The sequence below is a fragment of the Drosophila sulfurigaster genome, chromosome 2R, assembly GCF_023558435.1.
Source record: "Drosophila sulfurigaster albostrigata strain 15112-1811.04 chromosome 2R, ASM2355843v2, whole genome shotgun sequence".
NCBI lineage: Eukaryota > Metazoa > Arthropoda > Insecta > Diptera > Drosophilidae > Drosophila > Drosophila sulfurigaster.
Genome location: NC_084882.1, coordinates 12,776,079 through 12,793,849, shown reverse-complemented (window position 1 = coordinate 12,793,849; position 17,771 = coordinate 12,776,079). Strand labels below are relative to the sequence as shown.

Below are 17,771 nucleotides of genomic sequence, written 5' to 3'. Positions count from 1 at the left end.
CACTTTACGCATTCCATCTCACTCTCTCACACTCTCTCTATCTCTGTCTCCGTCGCTCTTTGGTGTCACCTAAAAGTATGCAACATTTTGCCAACAAAGGAGAACTATCCTTTGAGTCTGGCGTTTGCGTCGAGCTGCTGCTGCTGTTGCTGTTGCTGCTGCTGCTCAACGTCAACTCAAATGCCTTAATAGAAACTGACGTTGTTGTGACCTCAAACAACTCACACACACTAACACACACACTTTCTGCACATTTTCCGGCTTTGTCTCATTTGGGAAATTGCCGTTGAGACACAACTTAAAACCTGCTGCAAAAAAATTACATGACAATTCAAAGGCAAAGGTAGCAAAATGGTCAAAGCTAGTTTGAGTCATTAGCGTTCAACTGGGCCGCTGAAATATCTCTTGCAATTGCTAAACAGAACAAGATTAATGTTGTTCTTATTATTACAACACATAAAATATTCATTTGTAATCAGTATTTGAGTAAAGTGATCCTGAAAAGCAAATTTTAAAGATAGTTCCTAGAACCCATGAATATTTCAATATCTAATTCCATTTCTTTGGATTTATTTATTATTACTTAAAAGAACAATATAAATCGCAGTATCGAATGTAATATGAATGAAATATTCTCAAATAAAATGCCAATGTTATACCTTCTATTTCCATTTTTGGGGATTAATTTAAACAAAAATCTTTCCAATGAAACGCTGTTAATAACAACAGAATAATTATCAATAATATTTCGTATGATACGTATACTTGATGCAATATTAATAAAGAAATTGACAAAATTACACACAACAAAAAAAGTATGAACTAATTGAGAACTCCTTCTACTAACTACTTTGATTATAGTGTGTTATAATTATATTTCAATTATACGTTTACAAATTGGATATTACTATACCTCAATTATATCAAAGTATAATCTATCTACATATAATCTTAAGTAATATTAATTTTGTTATTATAATTATTTGTGCATTAAACATAGCAAAACTTGCCTCGATGCATAAACAACTTTGCTTTGTCGATAATCTAGAAAACTTTGTTCTTCGCACTTGTCTAAAACTAGTGCTGTGCATGGACTTGTTGTTACTCATGTTTCAACCATTTAGCTTACCATATAATAATGGCTCACTCAACTACTACTGTGTGTAGAAAGTAGTGGAAAGAGAGAGAGAGAGAGAGAGTGAGCTGGAGTTAAAGTTAATAACAGTGGAGGAGCAGCGCAGACTGACTGCAGGATTTTGAGTAGCTCATAAATATGCATTTGCGCTTTTGCCTTTGTGCCGAGTACTTCCCATATTAATTTTTAATATGCCAACGCAGTCGGAGTTGGTTAGAGGGTTGCCTGGCTACCTGACTACCTGGCTAGCTAACTGAATGAATGTTGGACAACTAAGCGAGGGGTGGTGAGGGGAGCACACACAAAAAGCGTTGGCTAATTAGCGCTTTCGCTCAATGGTCGATTGCCACGCGAAATCAACGACAACGTCGTCGGACTAAACACAGCGTTTAAAGCCAAAAAATAAACAACAATTTAGTGGAGATTAGCGCTGTGTCCTTTTGTTTGTGCTACTGTGGCATTGTTTCTAAGCCGGAAAAGCAGCTGGACAGGAGGGCAGGGAGAGGGAGAGGGACACGGACAGCAGTCTGGCTGGCAGCAGGTGAAAAGGCGGACAACGACTGCTGACATTTAGGCTTGAATAGAGTCTGTGTGTTGGCCAGCTTGCTAGCTGCTTACATGGGACATGAACGACGACGCTTGCCACTGTTTGGCTAATTGCTTGGCGCGCACACAAAACAATAGCGATTCAGTCGCTCTTTCTCTCTCCCTCTCGCTCTCTCTCTCCTTCGCACAAGGCAACAAGGTAAACTTCCGTTGCCATTGTGAGTGTCAAGCTGAAGGGAGGAGAATGGAGGCGGAGGCGGAGGGTTGCAAACTAATTAGATTCGTGCGCCTCATTTGGCCACTTTTTGATTTGTGTTTGTGTGCCAAGCAGTTGGCCAACAAAAAACTTTTGTTTGGCCCCCAAAAAACTGTTTTTATCCTTGCAGCTGTTTCAGCCCCGAGGCTGCAGATGCAGCTGCAGTTCATGCATATTTGGTTCAAGTTCGGCATGCAATTTTTCATCAAATGAAAAGCACAAGCAGCAGAGCAGATGAAGTAGAAGCCAAGAAAGACAGAGAGAGTGAGAGAGAGAAAGAGAGAAAACTGCGCCAAAACAACAAATGCTGGCAAATGCGACATGTGGCTGGCAAAAAAGTTGAGCCAAGCCGCAAAAACAAAAACTTTTTCAAAAAGTAAACGAAAGCGCATCTTCCAGCAGCAACAACAACAACAACAACTGACAAAATTATGCGAAATTTAATTTGACTTTTTCGTTGTTGTTGCTGCTTGCTTGCTTTCATGCTTGGCAGCAACTCTCTTTTCTTTTTAGTTTCTCTGCGGTTCCCATCGACTTTGCCCCACTCTTGTTTTCACTGTCCCCTCAACTTGTTGTTCCTGTCGCTGTCGCTGTTACTGTTGTTAGTTGCATTGCCAGCTGGCAACTGCGCTGCTGCATAAGGATACGCAGCTCGTAATTTGCCAGCTTGGCTTGTACATATTTTATATTATTTAGTTGGAAATTGTTGTGCACAAAAAAAAAATAGAAAACAAGAAAACAAACATGCGAGTAAACGCAGAGTAGAGGCGAGTTGTGCAAGTGACGAAGAAATATGATAATCTCATACGGCACTGCAGTGCCAGGACATGAGGACAACAGGACATGTTCGCTTGTGTGTGTGTGTGTGTGGTAAAAGTCGTGTCAGTTTAGGTCACATACTCAGTGTGCATGCTCTGAATCTGAAAAGCAATCAAGCGGAGTGATCTCTAATTAAATTGAATACACGAATTCAAGAGTTAAATTCCGCTTTAAAAATTCGTAAACTTATCAATAACATTGATCAAACTTAAAGCAACAAAAGTGCTGAATTATGAAAAAGTTATGAAAGTTATTTACACTTAATAGAATTGTAGTTCAAGTTGCATAGAAGAAAACTTTTAAATTCCTTCTACAAATTGATATCGAAGCTTGCTAATTCGCTGACAGCGTGAAGGCCACACTGTGCACCTTCTATGTCTGCGTCCTGTCAATATCCTTCGTCTGCTTGCAGTTGAATTTGTCAAACGTATTTGGATATGCTTGTGTCTAAGCTTGAATTACACAAGGGAACACTTGAGAGTGATTTCTTATGTTAGTCTAAGTTTAGTAAAGTATTTATGTATAGTTTTAGCTGCCGTAGTAATTGACTTTTCGTGTCATATGAAGCGCACAATTTGCTGCTATTTATTTGTTCGCATAGTGTAGCCAAAATAGATTTCGCATTATTGCGACAATTTGCACATGACTTCGAAGCTCGTGTTTAAGGGCGGGACAAAGAAATTGGTAAACTGGGCAGGAAGTGAAGTGAAGTGAATTAATAATTTATGGACACGTTGCTATTGCTATTGCTGCTGCTATTGCTGTGGCTGTTGTTGCATATTAGAAATCCAGCAGAAGGCAACCGCTGTGGGTGCCACCTGGGGGCATGTGGGGCATGCAATATGCATAATGTGTTCCCTTTGATTTGCTTTTGCGAGCACATTTATTTATATTTTATTCCTCAGTCTCCCGCTGCTGCTGTTGCTGCTTTTTTTTTGCCTCTTTCGTAGATTTAGTTTTGCATTTTTTATTCAAAGGGGTTAAAGGGGAAGGGAGGCGACAGGGAAGCGAGACGGCAGACGGCGACTGCTGGCTAAACACTTTCGCATTTTGCAATGTGCTTAGCTTACACAAAACTCACAGAACTTGACTCAAGCACACACACAGACACACACACCTAATCGCACTCATATAAGGGTTATTATGTACATAAGTTGTTGTTCCTGTTGTTCTTCCCTCTCCCTTGCTTTTTTCACTGTTTGGCCGTCTTGCCAAAAAACTACACAAACTAGCAGAAAACAAGCAGCGTCAGCTTCAGCTTCAGCTCTCCAGCTTTAGCTTCAGCTTTCCAGCTTCAGCGTCAACTACAGCGCTTAATATTAAAAGCCAAACCGCAACAGCAACGGCAACAACAAGAGCAACAGCTCTAGAGAATGGCATAAGAGTGCACAACAACACAAAAAACAGAAACGAAAAAAGAATTAAGTATGTGTATGTATGTATGTTATATAATATGTGTATTCACATGTATGCGCTTGCTTTTAGCTGATACAAACAGCATTTGACTGGTAAGCTGCATTGCAGTATCTACTTATGTTGCCTCTCTCCTCCCTTCTCCTCTCCTCTTCTCCTTCACTTCTCATTGCCACCAACACCCGCATCCTTTTCCACCAACTCCTCCTGGCTGGCATCCTGGACACTCTCGTGGTGTCTCATGTTTTTCTAATTTGCGCTCTCGCTCTTTCTCTTGTTGTACGTTGTTGCTGCATTTTGTTTGGTTTTATTCACAACTTATATATGCTGCTTCTGACTTTTAACCTTCTTTTCTCTTCTGGTTTTCATTTTCGCTTAGTGTATTTAACATTTTTCTCAAATGATACTCGACACAAGTGGCATTTGTTTGTCTGTCTCTGTCTCTGTCTCTGCCTCTGTCTCTGCCTCTGTCCTGAACTGTCCTTTCTTTCCTGCCTTGCTCTTTCCGCCTCTGTTACTCTGTGTATGTTGTTGTTGCTGCCGCTTGTTGAGAGCCACATAAGCTTGTACACCGTTAAATGGGGCTGCAAGTTGCGGTAACAGTTGTCAAAGTGACCTCAAAGCAGCGGCACACAACAACCACAGCAAAAACAATAAGCCGAAGCCAAAGCGAGTGCTGTAATCGAGAGTGCCCAAATACTCTTAGTCGGAATTTTAGCTACACATATATGACACATGTTTAATCATTGTGAATTTAATATAATATTTTGTGGCAGTTATTTTTTATATTAAATAATATCATTTAATTATACTATGCTGCATATATTTAAAGAATATATTTATATTTATTAAAAGAAATTGGTTTTTCTATATTTCCAATTATTTGTTGATTACATTTTCCATTTATTAATTCATTTTTATTTTATGAAAATTGCAACTCTTTGTTGTTTGTTGTTGTTGTTTCTCTGGATGCTCAACGACAAATTTGATTAGTAGTATTTTATAACACATTCTTTTGAGATAGCTATATTTAATGATGGGAGTTTATTCTATTGTTCATCTTTTTATTTAATATATTTCATTCACTCATCATTGTTTTTTATCGTCAAAAAATGCATATACCCTTCATGTGCAGGGTATTAATTGTACATGCATTTTTGTCTGTTTCCAGTTTGGCTGACGAGCTTAACTCGAACAGTTTATGCATGCATACAACTAAGTGTATGTAATTGTGTGAATGAGGTAGACATATAAAAAGGGAGACAAAAGAGACTGAAAGAGAGAGGGCGATAAAGTTGTTGAGTGAGATAGAGTTAATGTATTTGTTGTCTGTTCATTTGGCTGCTTTAATGAGCCTCAAACATGGCCTGCTTAAGGGCAAAGTACGATTTACATTTTTTCCAATTACACACACAACATGCTCCGCTTTACAGCAGAACAAAATTTAATTATGTTTATTGTACAATGGAATGTGTGAGTGTGAGTGTGAGTGTGTGTGGAGGTGGAGGTAAAATGTCTTGTAATTTGTGGTCATAATGAGCATTCTTTTACAATGCAAAATACTTGAAATCATTTTAGCATTAAACTTCGCAATAAAGTCTTAAAGTTGAGAGCTGGCAAAATGCGAGTTGCACCGGCCGTGGCCCAGTTTCTTTCTTTTTTTTTGGCACGTTGCGGCGTTGCAACAACGCCTTGAGCACACACTCGCCACCACGCTGACAGCGCGCACTGGTGAGATGTGGCAACAACTGCGTGTGCGGCACGAGCGAACGAATGAACGAGCGAACGGACAGCGTTCATCAAGTGTGTGCGCTGAGCGCTGTCAGTAAACTCATTTGATTTACTTTTCATTTCCGGCTGCCAAGTGCTGCTGCCAGTCAGTCCGGCTGTCTGGCTGTCTGTCTGTATGACTGCCTTTCGCTGTGTTCCTTAGGCGTGTGTTCATATGACACCTCTCTCCACACAACTCTTTTGCCAACATAAAGATGGCACAACTCATGTGTCGTTGTCGTCGCCATGTTTCGCTCTCCTCCAGGTTGAGCGTTATGCAATTATAACTTTTGTCATTAGCAACTTAAAATGCAAATTGCTGCAATGAAGCGTCGTCGTCGGCGTCGACATCGTTGTCGTTTTTTGGCAGTATTCTCGCATGTCGGGAGATGATTTGTACGATAGTGTTGTCGTTATTTAAAGTGTTATGACTTAAGTTGCCGCCGTTGGCTTTTAAACGTTATCTAAGTAGCTGTTAGCCTCAAGCAATGCTCTGCCATATGCAGCAGAATAGAAGCTGAAGTTGACACATGTCGAGCGGACAAAAGTCAACACGTTGCACAGTTCTTTTTTTTTATAAAGCAAGGGAAGGGGAAACTAGAGCCAATTAGTGCTTGTCGCCAGTTAATTTCGGTTGCACTGCGTTCGGTTTGGCACATAAAGTTGGCAACATGAAATGGCAAGCAACAAAGTTGCCACTGACAAAAAAAGCCACTAAAGAAGTAACCATAAATGTAAGTGTACTTCTGCTTCTGCTGTCTGAACTCTTTCTCTCTCTTTTTGCTATCCAGACACTCGACACTCGTAGCTGGCCAGCGCACGTTCGAGAAATTAAATAGTTAAGCTGTTTCGCTTTTTTTAATGCAATTTCCAGGTGAGCGTATGTTTCTTGCTAGTTAAGTCATTAAGCAGCAACTCGATAAACTTTTTGATGTAATTTCCCCAAGGGGGCAAATTCCCCAGCTATTACTAGATTTGCAAAAAGAAGCAAAACAAATGTAGCAGCTGATCGATTCGTTTTGATTGAATTGAATTTGTCGCCCGTGTGAGCTTGAACTTGTTCATGTTTTTGATTTGGCAGACACATGTTATGGTAGACGAGACACGAGACACAAGAGAAGACAAGAATGTGTGTCTGATTGCTGTTGTTGAGTTGATTAAATTGGTGTTAAAAAGTTTAAGTGGCTGTCAGTACAATGTAAGCCACTAAAATTTCATAGCCTACTTTGCAGCGCAGCGACGACTTTGTGCTTTTGCTTCGGCTGCTGCCATTTGGGCCATAAAATGCTGTTAAGAGCGGCGCTAACGTGTATAGTTGAAGTGCGCACTTACCCACTTAGATCAACGAGAGCAACAACCCCCCCTTCGGCCTTTCCCCCTTGGTTAACGGTTATCGGTTAACGGCTAAGGCTTGTAAGCTGACGGAAATCCTCAATCGTCTCTCTACCTCGTCTCTCTACTTCTCCTGCTCCACTTTCCGCCTCGTCTCGATGAATTATAGCTCGTTGCAGATATACGCATAAGGCACGTGTCTGCGCTGTCTAATTGGCAAAGCGAATGAATCTCTCTTTCGTTCTCTCTTTGTTGACCGCTACCCTCCCCCTTCCCCTTCCCCTCTACCACTGCCCTCTTTCGCAACCAGGGGGCGAGCAACTAATGCCGCAGCATTTTCAATTAGACGCTGCGAGTTTTCGATTTGCGTATTATTTATGGCGCTCGCAAATCGTGCGCATTATTCATAAGCCGAAAGGCAGCTTAATGGCCATGGCCCTGGTCCTTGGCCCTCGAGACGTGCAATGAGTATGTGTATATGTATGTGCTTGTGCCACAAACAGGGGTTGCAATTGCTCGTTATGCTTATTGAATGCAGCAAGCATAGCCTTAAAGTTGTTTGAAAGCGCAATTCCCTGTCCAGAAGTGAGTCGAGTTTTGTTTGATATTGTGTTCGTTGCATAAAGCGACGCTAATGTGACGCGTGCACCTTGCGGTTGCACATGCCACACAGCCAACCAAACTTCTCTCGGCAACATTTCACAACTTCAGAGCAGCGCTTAACCTGCTGCCGCTGCTCCAGCTTCAGCTTCAGCCTCAGCTGTCTGGCAATAAACGTTTGTCTTTGCCACCAACAGAAAACCAAATAAACCAAATGCCACAAAGGCAGCGCGCGTCCAAAGCGTGAAGGCAACCAGGTAACAGCAGAGTCTGTGACTGTAACCCTTCAAGCACTTAAGGCGACCGCATAAGCAGCACAAGTGAGCACATGAGATGTCCTCCCGCTGCCTTCGCTTCCTCCACTCTTGAGTGAGACGTGAACGCTGTCTGCGGTGGCTTGTCTTTGTCTTACGCTGATCTTGGTTGCCGGGCATCTGAATGTGAGCTGTGGCAAGCGATTGGGCGGAAATAGGCATGCAGCAAATGCATTCACAACAAGCAATTTAAGTTCAGGCAATGCAAAGACAGTTTAATTAAATTACAAATAAAATAATAAATACATAAACTTACTCCAAGTTAAAATAGACAATTAAAAAAATAGGTTCAATTATGAATTACGAATTTTAATATTCCATTTATTTATGTATTTTATTCCCTTTAAAAGCAGCCTTTGATTTGCTCTAGTTTTAAGTGTTAACAGCTCGCTGTTAACTTGCAGCTTAACAGCACTGCAGCTGCGCAGTTGACAGCTCTGCGCTCTTAAATGTTAAGTCGCTGTTAAATCAAGTCACTTGATCTGTTGAACAGCGTGTTTCAATTCCAAAGCATTCCCCAAGTGCTTGACATAGAGGGATAAAGAGCTCCACATGACATTTTGCACATTCCGTGGCATGTATAAAATATGCGTCTTCTGGTGGCGCCACGAATGTGTGCCTATGTGTGCCACACAACAACAACACACAGTGAGAGGAACTCAAAAATATATGAGCTGCCACTCGTTGAAACCTGTTGAAAGTGCAGATGTTGATTTATTAGTGTGTTTGCTTTTTTTGGGCTGACTGCTGACAATATTTTAATTAAAATCTTTCATCTTTCGATCGCCACAGATGCCATCATTGAATATGGATGCCCCGTCCCCACCTGACCGATGCTCGATGTCTGTTGCCGACTGTCTTCAATAAGCCTGGCCGCCCAAGTCAGTTCCCTGAAGTAATTTTGCAAGAGAACAGACGAGCATTGGCAGAAAATGCAGACACCTAATAAAAGTTTTGCGACAAGTAGGAAACTCAAGTGTAACGAAAACAAAAAACAATAATTTTGGAGTTTATTTCGGACTGAACGACCTGAAACCAGGTCCAGGAGACACTCGAGGACGAAGGTGCCTGGATGTCGATGTCGAAGGCGATGGCGCTGACGATGCCAATGTCGATGTCGATGTCGATGTCGATGTGGTCGCTTTTTATCTCGTCGTCGCCCACTCAAAGACAGAACCAGAGTCAGAGTCAGATGCCCAGACTCAGTCAGTGGGACATTTTGCAGTTTTCCATTTGCTGTCTCGTTGTTGCTTTAGCTGTTGGAAAACTATTTGCCATCTCGACAATTTCTTGCACGTGCACAGCATCGCAATCGCAACCAGAGAGAGACAGAGCGAGAGGGAGAGAGAGAGAGAAGAGGGAACTCATGAGTGTCAGGTACAATATTTCAATAAAATACATTTACGTAAGGTAAGCAGAGAGAAAGAAAACTTTTGATGATTTCATATTTGTCGATTCATTCAAATGAGCCACTTGGCAATGTTTTCATTTTCATTTTCATTTTCATTTCCACTTCCCACTTCTACTTCCATATTCCATTTGCATTTTCCATTTGAATTTCAAGCGTGTTCCCTACTGGAGTTTGACCTCGTTTTTTTTCTCGTTCGCTTCTGGCATTATTCACTTTGAGCGCAGCTTATTGAACGATTTTTGGGGATAACAATTAATAACAATTAGAAGCGGCGCCGCGATGTAAGCCTTAATTGTAGATAATATCTATGGTTGAGACTATGTGTGTGTGTGTGTGTGTGTGTGTTAGTGGCTGCCAACTATTTCTGGTACATTGTCGAATAATTTATGCCAAAAGCGTAATTAAATTAATTAGGATTAACTTTGGCGGCGCACGCATTAAACTAGCTTTGATTAGCTTATGTTTCCACGCACACACACACTCACTAAGACATGCATAAATCCATATATTTATGTGTAACTGTGCATGTGTGTGTGTGTGTGTGTATGGCGCACACATGTGGCATGTGCTATTTAATCTAAATGTTGGCTTTAGGGTCGCTTCGCTAATCATAAAGATGGCATAAGCGATGAGTCTCTGTTCATAGCATGTGCCAATTTGGCAAAGGTTTCTTTCCTTTTCCTTTCCTTTCTCCATCTCCCATCTAATGCTTTAAGTAATAACAGTTTAGGTTACGCTTTTCAGGAGCTGCTTTAATGCGATTTACTCTAGACTCTGCCATACTAAATTTGTTGCCAATAAAATAACAGAATTTTATTATTATTGAGCCAAGTTATGGCTAGCATGGCCCTGAGCAGAAAAAGGCACCAGCTCAACTTTTGTCTGGCCCAAAAAGGATTGTTATGGCCACAAGTTAAAGTAAAGAATATATATTTTTGAACAAGCATCCCTTTTTCTTTCTGTGGAGTAGAGTTGTTAAAGCTATATAGAGAATAGAAAATGCAAAGAGTTTAGTTCAATTATCGTCTTGTTTTAATTATAAATTTAAATCAAGTTACGCCTACCAAAGCGTTTGGTTAACTCAACATCGAATGTGTGGCAAATGTCAAAATGTCCTTTTGTGGTTAGTTGACCAAAGTCGGTTGGTTGGATATTGTCTAATTTATATTGCGAATAAATGTGTCGCAAATCATTATGCGGAACATTTTTCTATTTTTTTTCGTTAGCTACTGCTGTTGTTGTTGGGCGCTTTATTTAATGGCTTGGAAATGAAAAAAAAAATGAAAAAATAGAAAAATAAACAAAGCAACTGGCTCAAGCCATGACGGAAACAATGCCAAACCACAACAACATAGAACACTGAGAGCAACAATGATGTGACGTTGAACGAACACCATCTAAATATAGACACAAATCACAAAAAAACTCGAAAGCAAAACACAAAACCAGAGCAGAAGCTGTGTGGCTGTGGCTTTGGCTGTTGCTGTTGATGTTGCTGGTGTTGTGGTGTCTGGGAATGAGCATATTAAATCAAAAGTGGTGCATAAGAGAGGTGAAGTCGAGTCGGGCTTGCATAAAGCAAAAGTTGAGTGGAGCCAATGCGAAAACACAAGGATTAAAGGCAGAGATGACGACGTCGACGTCGACGTCGCGTCGAAAACGATGTGAACGTTTAACGCCTGCAGGATATTTATGATCATGAATTTTCTTATTGTGCTGTTGGCTGCTAGCTGCCTGGCCTTCGCTGCCGTGCCCCACATGCCCCCATTTCTGGCTACGTTTCTCTTTGCTCTACATCTACATCTGCGACTGCGACTGTCAGGTCTGGATTGTGTTTCAGGGCAGCTACGTTAGCTGCTGCTGCTCTTGTAAGCGATTTATTAAAATGTGCAGCAACACGAAAACTGAAAGGCGCCCAAAGGACAGCTGTCTGTAGCACTGTGTGGCATGAACTCGACTCGACTCGACTCAACTCGATGAAGAAGCTACGCTATTTTCGCTGCCCGTCGTCGTTTTCGCGTCTCTTGGCCCCTCCTGGAGCGTATCAAATGTGCGCCCATTTATTTATACACATCGCTGGCCGCGCCCACCAATCGACAGAAATGAGTTATAAAACTTCAATAATCTCGGCGAAATGTTTATTTATGTTTAGCACGAGAATGAGTACGAGAATACGATTGGGAATAACAGAGAGAAGGGAGAGTTTGCCGCAGGAGGAGGCTTGGCTGGCTGTGGCTTGTGATATGGATAGTGGGATGGGTATGCAAAGGAGCGCGAATGCCTTGAGCTGCCATTACATTATTTGCATCATATCGGGAGAAGAAGAAGCAGAAGCAGCAGCAACAGCACGAGAGAAAGAGAGGAGCACTTACAGCGAATCAATAACAAAATAAATCGTTTTACAACCGCAGGACATTGTATTGTGTTACACAAAAGATTGGCAACACGGGGCAACCCCAGGATGCGTCAGGAAGCCTCTGGAGCCAGTCCAATTCAGACAAAGCGAAAGCGAAAGAAACGAATGAACGAACGAACGAACGAACCAAATGAAAGCAAAAGAAAATGCACAGCAACAACAACAACACTCATAAGAATAAGAATAACACAGAAAGCACACAAAGAAGCAAAAAAAAAAAAGAAAAAACGAACTAGCTGAAGTACAAGTACAGCAAACAATGCCAGGCACTTGCAGTGAAAACAAGCAATGAAAGGATATTATAGTAAAAGTATTTACAAGATGAAAGAGGACAAAGGCGAGAACCGAGCACTGAACACCGAGCAGTGAGCACCCAGAACGCAGCAAGGATGAAAATGTACTCGCATTGGGTAAGGCGATGGTATAAAGTGAAAGGAAGTAGAAAGTATAAATCGTTGCAATCAATTTTTGCTATGTGGTACGAATTGATAAACTGCCCCAGCCACGTGCTGTCGTTGTTGTTGTTGTTGTGGCTGCAGCTGTTGGTTGCAAGAGGATACGGCAGCAGGTAGAGTTGCAGCTTCAGCTCCTGCTCGTAGTTGGCTGTCAGGTGCAAGCTCCTATTTGGGTTACCTACATTGGCAAGGTAGCAGCTCTTAAAGTGAGAGCTTATGGCTGCTGCTTTGTTTAGGGATTGTTTTGGTCCAGTTGCTTGCTGCAGCTTGGGTTGCTTCCACAGCAACAACTACGACCACTGCTCACGTGATACTTTATGGATGGCAAAACATTTAATTTGTGCTCTGATAAATGAAATGATTGCAGCGCCCAGCGTACACACGAAACTCGATAAGCAACTGTACCAGCAAATGATTAATCTCATTATAGGTTTTCCATTTTTTTTTTTATTAATTATTTATGGCGCGTGTTGTTAAGCATAACCAACATAGACAAAGTTATCAGAGCCATGCTTCAAGCGGAAGCTTGCCACAACCATTTCTGCACCTCTGAGGTTGCATCTCCCAAATGGCAACGACATCGTCGCCATTGTCACAGATCTTCTTTTCGCTCGTCTCTTGGCCATGGTACTTGGCACCGAATGTGCCACAGTTGGTGCCATTCCCTTTGTCCACCAGCTTGTAGAGAATTTTCAATGGCTTGCAGCAATCTGCTGTTGCTGTCGATGCAAGGCAGCAAAGCCAATGTAGGAGCAATGATCACAAGTAAGTTTATCTTGTAGTTAAGGTGGAAGCACGAGTATTGAAAGAGTTTCATAAACTTATCAATTGAAAAAAAACCTTTGGTTTATGTTTAACCCGAATTTTTCGAGAAGACAAACATTTGCTCATAATTTGTTTTAATTAAATTGATTGTCTGCGATTAATTGTTAGCTATTTAACTGATAATGTCATCTATATAAAATGAACATCGCTTATGTGAAGATCACCATAGAAGTCGACGAACTTTTTTTACAGCATCTCCTTTGCGACAACCGCCTGAGCAGTTGCAACCAAATATGTTGCACGATCCACGGCCACAATAACGGCCTTTGACGAAGGTGCCATCACCACAAACATCCACTTTGCAGACTCCTTTACCCTTTGACTTGGCGTCATAGGAACTGCAAACATCATTCTCATCGTTTAAACGAAATGCGATGGTCTTCGATGGACAGCAAACACTTTCACTTGTGTGAAAAAGTATCGTTAAAAGTATGAATGCCATTAGACAGCTAAGTTGAGAGCTTGCTTTAGTCTTCATTATTTGCTGATACAAAGTATCCAAAAATAAAAATTTAGTATACAGCAATTTTAAATATTATTTCAAAATGACAAAAATTTCAGAGACTTTTATGATGACAACAATTTTTCAGCAATTTGGATATTAAAATAAATATTTTTGGTCAACCAAAAAAAGATATATATTTATATAATATAATATTTCGAGAATTAACGTAATTTCTTAGTTGAGGAATTTAGTTAGTTTCTGCTTGCGAATTATTTGCCTTTTCTTTAGATGTTTTTCATCGGTGTATTAAAAATTTTCCGACTTTAGCCTTATTGCCTCTGTATTATATTGAAACATCTCGCTCCATTTGTACAGCTTTTAAATCCAAATGAATACAATGGAATGCAACAATAGTTAAATGTTCAACAATAGTTTAGATTTGTCAATTAGAAAACATAAACAAGGATGAAAGTTACTGTCGAGTGAACTCTACTGAGTTATGCATATGCTACCCAATTTTATTGAAAAACTTGTTTTAATTTTAATATATACCAAATTAATGTACCTCAAAAATACTAGAAATTTAGCAAATGATATATTTAGTATATTGATGTAGTACTACATTCATAGACTGCAAAATATACCAGATTGATAGATAGAATCTAAGACCCGATCGCAACTAATCAGGAATCATAAAATCTATAGTTAAAATACAACAGACAGACAGGTATACAGGACGGACGGACGAACAGACAAATGGATAGCGGATATAACTACCAAAACTTATTGGTAAAAAATGGATGTATCGTATTGTTTTGGGATAAACTTAAGCCTGAATTACGGTTGCAGTTGGCAATGCATTTCATTATATTCTAATGCTGGTGGGGGGAATATAACCAGACCATTTATTATTGATGATGGGAGAATTTAAGCCCGGGCTTAGGCTTGGCAATTGTTGGAGGTAAATCGATTGGAAATGATGTGATTAAATGGAATACAGTCAGCAGTCTCTCGGCTGCTGTAGTATTGAAATATGAGCTGAGGTGATTTCATAAACTAAACAGCGCAATTGTGAGTGAGGGTGTGAGTGCGATTTAACATATTCAGGAATGTTATGTTAAGTATACGTCGCGTTTGGCTTTGGCACACTAAAAATGAAATTTATATACAGCAGAGACACTGTGGCAGCATTGGGCTAGTAAATATTTTATAATTTAATCAACATAAAAGCAACAAAGCAATGACAATGGAACTGTATGAGTATCGCGCCGCCTCTGTGGTTAACGGGGACAATAAAAACAGGCAGCAACAGCAACAGAAACTGAGGCAACCACTGAGGCAGCAAGCAGTGAAGACGCCAAAACGAATGTCAAATACGTTGCGCGATAATGTTTAATGATAAGCAGCGAGTCGGGCCAACTTGAAATACAGTCGGCAATAGTCGAAGATGTTTATCGTGCGAGTGCGACAATAAAAGCGAAGACAGCCGCCACATGGCAAAGCCTCCTCTTTTTTGCTTGGCTGAAACCAGGACTCCAAGAAAAAGAGACAGAGAGAAGGGAGAGGCAATGAGTGAGACTGGGGAGCTGGGGCAGCTCTGACAAATGGACCGTGTCTGACAGGCGACGGGCCCGTTGTCATCTAAACAATGGACAAGTTTATATTTGCATTTATTTCTATTAGGCACACATTTGTCAAAAGCTGTTTATGTGCTCGCCAAGATGAGATCTTGATCTCTCTTTGGCCAGACACACATTGTGACTTTAACATCTCGCAAGTCAAAAAGTAGACAAAACGCACTCTTAAAGTAACTTTTGGATTGCTTTGGTTTTGCTTTTTTTGTTTTTTTTGTTTTGTAGACACCATGGCAATAAAATATTTATTCGGTATTGTCGTGCACTTTTATTTGACATCATAAACAAAAGCCACGAAAGTGTAAACACAACTTTGCTCAACGGCAAAGTTATTTGCACTGCTCCGACCTCCTTCACCCTGTCGTCTTGTTGTTGTTGACTTATTTAAGCCATAAAGTTCTTTTGCACACTTCCACACACGCCCACGTATACTTGAATATTGACATGAGCACGTGTGGGTGTGCCAAATTTAACGCCGTTCTACGCACGTTCATAGACGGAGACAATAGCAAACGCAAACGCAAAAGGCAAAGGCAAACAACAACGACAAAAGCAAATGCTACCAAAAAATATAAAAATACAAAAAAAAAAGAAGTCGCTTACTGTAATCAAATCCGACTCTTATATACTCTTATGAGCACATTCAAGCCTTTCAATTTAATAGCCATAAATTGATCATTGCCATATGCTGCTTTCCATTTGGTAATTTCCGTAAATATTTTATGATATTAAGCATTCATCTTCATTTACTGCGCGTTACGCGCTTTATGATATAGCCAAAATATCCCTTCTTTTTGGGGGCATTAAAAAGGCCGGCAGCAATTGAAAAGCGCATAAATTTTTTTCGGGGGCCCCACAAGTGTTGTGCGAGTGTGTGAGTGTGTGTTTGTTTGCTTGATTGTGTGTGTGTTACTAGGTCTTGACATTGCTCTTGACGTGCTTTGGATTTTGTTCTTTGTATTGCTTTCTTTTTTCTTTTTGCTTTTCCTTTTTTATTTAGTTTTTCTTGTGTTTCATTGAACTCGTTGCCTACTTTTCAGCGCAACCCTTATAACAGCCACAAGTGGCAAGGGATTTGGCTTATATGTTGTATCTCGGTATCGGGGATGGCCTCAAAAATCTAATTGATCACTAACTGTGTGACAGTTCATTATGCAGCTGTTGTCGTGGTCAAGCAGCAAACACATCCACAGCTTCTTGCTGGCCATAACAATTTGTATTTATGTGCCTTTGACACTGCTTTTTTCACCGCTCGCTCTCTCTCTCTTTTTATCTTGCTGTTGCTTTGCCGCTTATCGCCACATCGCATATGCCCCACACGCAACGAGGCACAAATGCTCTTGCTGCTGCTGCCCAGTCTCCCAAGCAGAGCAGCCTCAACGAGCTTTAGTCGCAATTTTTGTTTACGTTTAACGCTGCTGGCGGCGGCTCCTTGGACGGTCACCTTGCCGTTTACGTGCCACGCATATAAATTATTGTATCTCGGGCGTATTAAAAATGTACGAGTGCTCATCTTGTTATCCTGTTGTGTAAGCGGATTATGTCGGGCATAAATGTCATGCGTTGTGCGGCTGTTGAAACCACGCTCCACTCGCCCCGTCCTCCGTCTCTCTGTCTCTCCAACTTCCCATCTCCACCTCCGCAGCGTCGTTGAGGCAGCCACTGGCATTCTCTGCCACACTCCGCGAAAACCCGCCAGGAGTCCATGTCTTTTGCGCTCTTTGTCGCACTCTATATTTCTCTCTTTCTTATTATACACTTTGTCGAGAACATTTCGAATTCATCATGAAATAAGTAACTGATTAAAAAGTATCAAAATGGTTGTTAATTATGACTTCACAATATTCGGAATAACGTTATTTAATAAATATTCAAGTTATTATTTATTTTTAAAATTAATTTTTAACGATATTAAGTAGTATTAATATCCAAAGAATAGTGTTAATCTGACTTATGTTATCTATCAATATATACTGTATATTTAACATTTTTTTTTAATAAAGTTTACAATAATGAATAAAAAATACATTGAATATTTCTTATATCTATATAATATGTATTTTATCCTGATTTCAATTTAAATTAAAAATAACAAAATAATAATGTAATAACTAATATTAACTGCACTTAAATTGCAGTAACAATTAACACTCAATAACATTCTTAATCCTTAGATATAGCTACCCAAATTTTCAAAAATGTTATTTACATTTTTTAGAAAACATTTAATGATAATGATACTCTAACTAATATTTTAATTTTACTTAACCTTACTTTGAATATCTCTTATTAAGTTTTTGATAATATAATTTCAGTAAATTCTATTTGTTGGGTATTTAATTTACCGTTCTCTTCTAAAGCTTTGATAATGGAAAACTAATGGAATTATGAAGATAGCTG

At 40.1% G+C, this 17,771-nt stretch overlaps 1 long non-coding RNA gene across 1 annotated transcript in view; it reads left to right on the top strand.

Annotated features, from left to right (window-relative positions):
• The window catches only part of LOC133837846 (uncharacterized), a 96,892-nt gene extending 87,304 nt beyond the window's left edge, over window positions 1-9,588 (top strand). Inside the window, exon 3 of the long non-coding RNA XR_009893872.1 lies at window positions 8,978-9,588. This is a non-coding gene — a long non-coding RNA (uncharacterized LOC133837846). The remainder of the gene's footprint in view (window positions 1-8,977) is intronic.
• Window positions 9,589-17,771: the final 8,183 nt, after the last annotated feature.